The sequence below is a fragment of the Macadamia integrifolia genome, chromosome 9, assembly GCF_013358625.1.
Source record: "Macadamia integrifolia cultivar HAES 741 chromosome 9, SCU_Mint_v3, whole genome shotgun sequence".
In the NCBI taxonomy this organism is placed as follows: domain Eukaryota; kingdom Viridiplantae; phylum Streptophyta; class Magnoliopsida; order Proteales; family Proteaceae; genus Macadamia; species Macadamia integrifolia.
In genome coordinates this window covers 17733815-17742522 of record NC_056565.1, presented here as the reverse complement: position 1 = coordinate 17742522, position 8708 = coordinate 17733815, and the positions used below count along the sequence as shown (strand labels likewise).

At 33.9% G+C, this 8708-nt stretch overlaps 1 pseudogene; it reads right to left on the bottom strand.

Annotated features, from left to right (window-relative positions):
• Window positions 1-601: 601 nt before the first annotated feature.
• Window positions 602-8506, bottom strand: LOC122089583 (annotated as a pseudogene).
• Window positions 8507-8708: the final 202 nt, after the last annotated feature.

Below are 8708 nucleotides of genomic sequence, written 5' to 3'. Positions count from 1 at the left end.
TGTGAGGTCAGTCTGGGTCCATGGGACTAGTCAGGCCGAAGGCTTAGATACCCGTTATTAGCGGAAAAAAATGAGTGCATCATGCGATATACTCTCAGGGTTAAATCGAGTTAACCTTTTATTTATTGGAATATTCAATTGTATATTGATTTTCCATTTTATAAAAAAATGTATTTTTTTTCATTGAATTTTCAAAGTTTTATTTTTGTCTCTTGGCAAACTTCATTTCGGCTAAAACTTTTCATGCAAGGAGTGGAACACGGGCGTTACTTGTCCAAAAATTTTCAGCTCTAATCTAATATGTCACATGATAGATATTTTTGGTAGGTTAAAATACTATTGAACTATTAAAACTTCTCTCAAAATTTATAGGCATGCATGAAGAATTTTTTTTTTTTTTTTTTTTCACTCATCTTCTTTTCTACTCCCAATACTTTAACTGAATGCGAATGCCAACTCAAATGATTACAAGTAGTCTCAATATCCATTCCACCATTTCTCCCAACAAATTTGTCATACTCAAAACAATAATGCATCTCAGTGTATTGCAACCTGCTTACATCTATATACATTCAAAGCTCATTTTATAGCATTTGGAAAACTAAGAACTATATCTTTGAGTATATTTCTTAACAAGCTTTGAAAATGATGAGGACTTGATCTCTAACAATTTGGTAGGGGAATCAAATTCTTGTATAATGCCTGCTTAAGACAAGAAAGCATGTTAATTTGATTAAACAAGCACAAGAAAAAGATGAAATGATGTATTTTCAAACTCCAGTAAACCCATTTAATTGTGGTGTACTAATTACTAGCTACTGACCATTGTCAAGAAAGAGGACCATATCGACATCAAGAATTGATGTTATCTTATGTGCGATGGTGATGACAGTAGATCCTGAGAAGTGTTGCCTCAATGTTTGTTGAATTAGATAATCGGTCGCGGTATCCATTGATGCAGTAGCTTCATCGAGTACTAACACTTTGCTCCTCTTGAGTAATACCCTCCCTAAACAGACAAGTTGCTTTTGACCCATGCTCCAATTCTCTCCATTTTCAGTCACTAATATCCACTTCCATGAAAATAGGTTAGCTATTCAAGATATTGTTTTGTAAACTTTTCTTCCACTACTTTTTCTTAGAAAAGGGTTTGGAGGTAGAAGATAGATATAATCATTAAACAAGAATTTTAGAAGGTTTGTGTATTTATGCATGGAAAAAATGAGGCTGAGGAAATTTGATATAGAGTGAATATGAAAATAAAACAACCTGTAGAATCAAGCTTCCCATCCTTCTTTCTGACGTCATCACCCAGCTGGCATCTATCTAAAGCCTATGATAACAAAAGTACATGTCAAGTTACCTCTTTGCTGATTATTAAAGATGAGCTAAGAAAAATACGAAATGGACACGCAAGGGTGTTAAGTGCAAAGGGAAACCCAAGAGCAGTAAATCAATGCAATTCCTAAACTCCAACTGAGAGAATCTCTTAGGGTCAAACTTGACCCAAAGATGATCCAACGCATATAATGAAATTATTTCAATGCCTTGCTCGAAAGGATTTCTCAACTGAAAGGCAATATAGAAAGAAAACTATGGGAAAGGAGTTTATAGGAATACATATCCCAACCAAATGCAATCTGCTTGTTTTATGTGTGAATAATTAGTAAACAGATGATATGTCCATTCTATACTTGTCAATGGTTAAAATTATTCATCAAATAGAAAAAAAGCGCACCTCCCAAATTTGTTCATCAGTGTACTCTTCAAACGGGTCAAGATTGCTTCTTAGGGTCCCCTCAAACATTGTGGGGTCTTGTGGAATGATGCTCAATCTTGACCGCAATTTATGAAGGCCAATCTCGGAGATGTTGATACCATCTATCCAAATCTGACCAGTTGTAGGTTCAACCATGCCGAAGAGAGTCTGTACGAGAGTTGATTTACCACTTCCAGTTCGCCCAACAATACCAATATTCATCCCTCCATCGAAAGTGCATGTGATACCTTGCAAGACAAGAGGAAGATGGGGGGCATACCGAACCTACATAATTTAAAATAATTATATTATGAAGCTTAGCAAAATTTCATAAGAGCAAGAAGAATTGTTAGTAAGATTATGCTTTAGCTGGTCTATTTCATAAACACGGAAATTAGTTATGAAATAAAGACATGAAGAATCTAGATTTACCTGTAGATCAACAATATCAACTTTCCCTTGTGATGGCCATTCATGACATGACCAATGTTCTTCTACCAACATAAGGGGTTCACTAGGGATGCAAGTGTATTGCAACATTCTCTCAACGGATATCATTTTATTCTCAAGAATGCTGAGACACCATATGACCCCGTGCATACTGAAACCAAGCCCATATGTGACTGCTAAACCCATGATACCTTCAAGAGAGAGAACAAAACAAAATAAATTTAAAATCATACATACATGTAAAAAATAAATTATAAATGCACTAAAGGATGATATTTTGAGATCTTAAAATCAACTTTTTACCAGGATGGAGTACTCCCTTCGGCATTGAGATCAAGAAAATCAAAAAGATGGCATATGTGATGGATGCCAACACATCCATGCAGAAGCATAACCACTCCGTTGCACTAGATAAATGAAATCTAATCCGAGAATAGTCATCCACTAGTTTAAGGTTATTATCTATAAATCTCTCTTCTTGATCGAAGCACCTGATAATGGTTGAACCTGAACTAGATTCAGCAAAATGTTGTATAATTGGAGCATAACATACTCCGGCTAGCCGTGATAGTTCTCGTGCTGTAGATATGTAGTATTGCTACAAGACAAGGTTCATGAAAAATAAAACAAGGTACAATGAAAAAAAAAAAAAAAAAAAGAAGTAACGAATGAAAAGTTTGCGAGTAAACCATTTAGGCTTTTTTTTTTTTTTTTTTTTTTTTTTTTTTTTAAAGGGATACTTAATGCGAGCTACTTACATTTTGATCATTGACAGTGACACCATCATCATGAATGAAATTGAAGAAAATTAATTCATTTAATTTATTTATTTTTTGTTTTCTTTTGAATGGCTACAATTTTTATTTTTATTAGTTGTTGATTAAATTGCGTACATTATTTGTTTGTTGACTATATCTCAAATTATTCAATCATGGATTCATGCATCTTGTTTTGATGATGAAAATACTGGAGTGATGCTTCATAGAATTTCTAATATGTGTATTAGCCTTACAAGGACTAACAGTTTCATGCTATGAATTAAGAAACCTAAAAAAAATTCATCAAATGTTCAATAAAAAAGATTCATCAAATGTTAAATAAGTACCTCTCCTGAGCAAAGTCATGAATGCTTGAAGATTTACAGTCAAAAGCTCCATCAGATCCAAAGAAATCAAGACTTGGAAGCAATCAAGATGTAATTAAGCCCCCATGTCATAAGGTTTTTACTTTTATTTGTAAATTTAATGCATCCCTATGTTTGTGCATTTCTCATATCTCAAAAGTTCTAGTTAAGACATTCCACACGTAAACGAACAAACCCCTATAGTTTAAGTGGTTCAGCTTTGTGACTTAGCTCAGTCCGGACCTTAGTTAGCAATTCTGCCGAATAATTCGCGAATTATTTGGCCGAATCGAATTTTTCCGAATTAAATCAAAAATTCTGACCGAATCCGAATTAAAAATAAAATTCGGTAAAAAACGCGATTTTTACTAATTTGAATTTAAAACGCGAATAATTCGGGCCGAACCGAATTAAACCAAATTATTCGGTCCACTTAAACAGTATTAAAAAACAAAAAAACAAAAAAACAAAAAAACAAAAAAGCAAAAAACAAAAAAACAAAAAAACAAAAAACAAAACGTCATATCCGCTTTTTTGACCGCTTTTTTGACTGAATCCTTAAATTAATCAATCGAATTATTCCGAATAATTCTCCGCCCGAATAATTCCCGAATCCGAATTTGCTAACTATGGTCCGGACACAAATATTTGTAGGCATCCACACTTTAGAACAAATGTCTACACACTATAGCACAGAGGTCCGAGGCAAAATGGAACTTTTTGAGTGCTTCAAAGATCCTCTGTTTGCAGATGCCCACATGACACTACAGAGACGTCCATCTTAACCCCATCCAAGCACTTGATGGATCCAACAACTCAACTTAGAGTGAGTTGAGTTGATTTTCAACTTTCGTAACTTTGGCCTACTTCATTTTCAAACATGGTTTGTCATATAATGGGGATTGGGTCCAAAACTTGACACAACTAATCCAAATAGGGAATAACTCTCAAATAGTCCATTTGATTAAATCATTGTTCCACATGACCTAATATTATTCGATCAATCAGACAAGGTTTTGTAATGGACATATTTTGTAATCCCTAATATTTAGTTTTTTTTACTATTACTAATTCAAAATTGTTTATCAATTTATCATTATAGAATTATATATTAATTTATTTTTATAATCATAAATAATTCATTATTTATCTAGTACAAAAATTAGTGATCCTTTATTTATTTCCACTTTGTTAATTTTTTTTATTTAGCATTTGATTTTTGATATGGGCTCCAACTACTTATAGTGCTACCAATAGAGCTAGTAGCTTATATCACATTTTTATTGATAAATATATAAAATATGTTATGCATATAATAAGGGTAGCTATCTCACTTATGGCGCACTTTTCATTTTGATAACATTAGCCTTGGTTGGTCCTTTTTTATCAAACAATTTTGGTATTTGAAAGACTAATCCTTACAGTGATTTATATGAAAATTTGTGATAATGGACATTCTTTATAGACTCAAGAAGAATATTAATGTTTAAGTCATCAATCTTACACTCAAGCATATGTGCATCCTCTACTAAATCCATTTTGGTGTAAACAAAGCAAAAATCGGAATTTAATGTTAAACAAAGCTTAAACGAACTTATATAATGACCTATTAATGATAAGAAAAATATGATTGAGATTGATTTGAAAATTTAATTATTAAAATTTGAAGTGCCTATAGTTTTACCTGGTACCAGATGCATGCCACAGTCATTGGAATAAAACCTATTAGAATTTGCCATGTAACCTGTGACATTACTACAGTAGTTCCCATGATTTCTATGATTGAGATAAAAAGTTCTTCAATTTGATGTGGAATAGTGGTATCGACTGCACTTTGATCTGTGGATGCCTGCATGCAAAAATAAAATTTTTATTAATTTAATAATGATTAAATAAGATTATAAGCATGTTTACTAACCCGATTCAGAATCCTTCCACTTGGTGTAGAATCAAGAATAGGGGAGCCTGAAAAATGCACAAATGCATTTTATTAAAGAGCTGAGTGGCTGTCTTGTATCCCGTAGTTACACTGAGCATAGACCTTACAAGTACACAAAGAGAGCATCCAATTGTCATAGCAACATAAACATAGATAACAGTGGAACCTCTAACATGAGGTATCACATCTTTTGAAGTGGGAGTAGCCAATACCATCCAATAACTGCTTGCAATAGAGAGAAACTGAAATAGAATTTGAGCCAATAATATCAATGGCACAAAAGCTCCTTTATATGCAGTGGTAAAATACTTCCAATAGACTAAAAGACTGACTGCACCTTTTTCTCTCTTTTCTTCTTGGACAAGCTGCTCTTCTGGGCTAACCAAATTTTCTATTTTGCAGTTTCTAGGTTCCTTCTCCTCTTCATCTTGAATAGGCTTCTTGCTACACAATATATTATTATCTTCATTACCATTACTTAAATTATCCAAAGCAGTTTCACGTCTGACATAGTTAAGATTCGCCAAAGCTTTTGTATGTGCTCCCACTAACTCTATAAAGTCGGTTGCTGAACTAAAAATTTTTTCATACTTTCCTGCATGAGTAATCCTTCCATCTCTCATAACCTAGTAAACAAGAAAAATTGAATAATTACTCTCAAATCAGGTTGAGGGATTTGAAGTTGTGGAAGATGCATATCCTTACCAAGATAAGATCAGCAGAAGGTAAAAACTCCATTTGATGGGTAACATAAATTACTGTTTTCGAACCTAAAATTTCCAACAAACATTCCTGCCACAAGATTTTAAATGTTAAAATTTAAGCAATCAAAAGGATTTCTGGTTACTTAAAAGAGAGAAATTGTTAATATTATTTATATTTCATAATGACAAGTAACATCAAACATATAGGTTTTATGCAAGTACATGAATCACAAATCACTTAATATCATAGGTTTGTATGTCTTGTTTGTTTGGATAACCATGAATTTATTCTTCTTAGATCAATTTTTAAGTCAAACTAAGTTTCCAATGAGAAAAATTGTTATGCAGAAATGAGATGAATAGCTTCAAGAAAAGTTTTATAAAGAAAAGTTTTAGAAGTAGAGTTCAATTTACCTTGAATAAATGAGTTCCCGTATGAGCATCCACAACACTAAAAGGATCATCAAACAAATAAATATCAGCATCATGGTACAAAGCACGTGCAATCTGGATTCTTTGCTTCTGTCCACCACTCAGGTTGATCCCCCTCTCCCCTATGATAGTCTGGTCCCCAAAGGCACATAATTCTATATCATTCTTTAATGAACATGCTTTAAGAATGATCTCATACCTTTCCTTGTCCATCTCCTTACCAAACAATATATTGTCTACTATCTTGCCACTTTGTATCCAAGGTGATTGTCCAACATAGGCCTTTGTCCCATTCAACTTAATAGTTCCAGATACTTTTGGCATTTCTCCTAATATGCATGACAATAGGCTTGACTTGCCTGACCCAACAGAACCACAAATGGCCACTCTCATACCACGATAAACTCGAAAATCAATATTTTTTAATGTAAGATTAGGGGAATGAAGATCCCAAGAGAAATTTCCCTTGACTATCTCAACTGCAACCTCGACATTATCTTTTGGAAGATTTTTTACTATATTTAGATGATCTTCATCAAGATAGAGGAATGAGGTTATCCTGTTGAGGGAAACTTTAGTCTGAACTATCATTGAGATCAAGTCTGGTAGAATGTAAATAGGCCCTTGCAATACCTCAAATGTAGCAAGTGCAGTTAAAATCTTCTCTGAATCAAGCGAAATTCCCATAATCACACAAAACCCAAAAGTAACCATGGACACAAACATGGGAGCAGACAAGTAAATATAGGAAGCCATTGCTGATGTATAAAGTAACTTTTTTAATGTTATTGTTTCAAAGTTTCTAAGCTCAATTATCTTATCCAAAAATTTCATCTCCCAGCCTTGAAGCTTAAGAATCCTCATATTCCTAAGAGCTTCAGATGTCACCTTCATCCTTTTATCCTTTGAATCCATTGATTCTCCTTGAAATTTCTCCTGTAGTTTTCCTAGTGGAACATTTGCTAACATCAAAATCACTATGGCAAAGAAAGCTACAAGTGAAGCAAGGCCAATCCTGTTGTACAAGATCAACAAAGCTAGAACAATCTGAATAGGCACTCTCCATATATCGTGCAAGTACCAACTAAAAAAGGAAATTCTCTCAGCATCCACACTCATTAAATTAATGTTCTCCCCACTAGTATGGCCTTGCTTTGATTGACTTGAAAGCTTCATTCCCTTCTTATAGATAATAGCAAACAAGGCAGCACGCACCATAATTGACATCTTTCGCAATTGAAAGAACAAGTGTCTCTCTGAGAGGCACTTTATGAGCTTTGAAAGGAAGAAAATACACACTAGCACATATCCTTTATAATTTAGTTGGTGAGGACTACTGAGATTCTGAACAAAGGAGCCAATGAGGTATGGTCCAACATAAGAAAACAATGTGCATATGATGGAGAATATAGCCGTCCTTAGAATTTCTTTCCAAGTTGAGAAAATCAATGCCTTTACTAGCTTGAGTGTGCTTACCTGACCACCATTACCACTGCCATTACCATAAGATTCAAGATTATTTCTAAAACTAGCAAAGACACTGTTGGAACTATCATAATTGGTAAGCTGAGGTATATCTTCAAGGTCCAGTATTTTTTTGTATCCAAGTGCAAACAAAGGTCCCATCCAAGCAAAAGTGAAAAGACAAAAGATTGGCATTTTCATAAGGAGTCATACCCTCTCTATTGACACCTGATTCTTGTTCGTCGCCACCATTATTTCGATTAGAACTAATTTTCAAAAGAGGCTCCAAAAGATGGGAATCTTCATTTTCTCCTCCTTTGCCAAATAACCCAGCATAACAGAATGACAAACCAGCAATAATGGATATAACATCGGAGACCGATAGCAGCAATGGTAATGACAAATATTTCCAATACAAACTAAGATGTATAACAAGAAAGGAGGAAGACATTATGAAGTATAACGCCCCCCAAATCCTTAGTAGAATGGGGAAACTATTGTCACTTGAATTAGAAAACTGGTTGTTCAAATAAGCAGAGATCACAAACCAAGTGAGTGATCTAAATGCAAAATCCAATTGGGAAAAAAGCTTTAGATCAGGCCAACCATGCCTTTGCTCAAAGAGGTTTAAAACACATAGGAGAAGATGACAAAAAGACAGACCCATGCAAGATATAAGGGCTGACCAATAGTATGAAAAGCATGTATTCTTCAATGTTGGTTTTGAATTTTCAAGGGTAGGCACTGTGTGTCTCTTACAAGCCCACTTTATAGATAAAACTAATAATAAAATTAGGTGTGAAGAAGCAGAAAATCCATGCAAGAAAATGGTTGTAG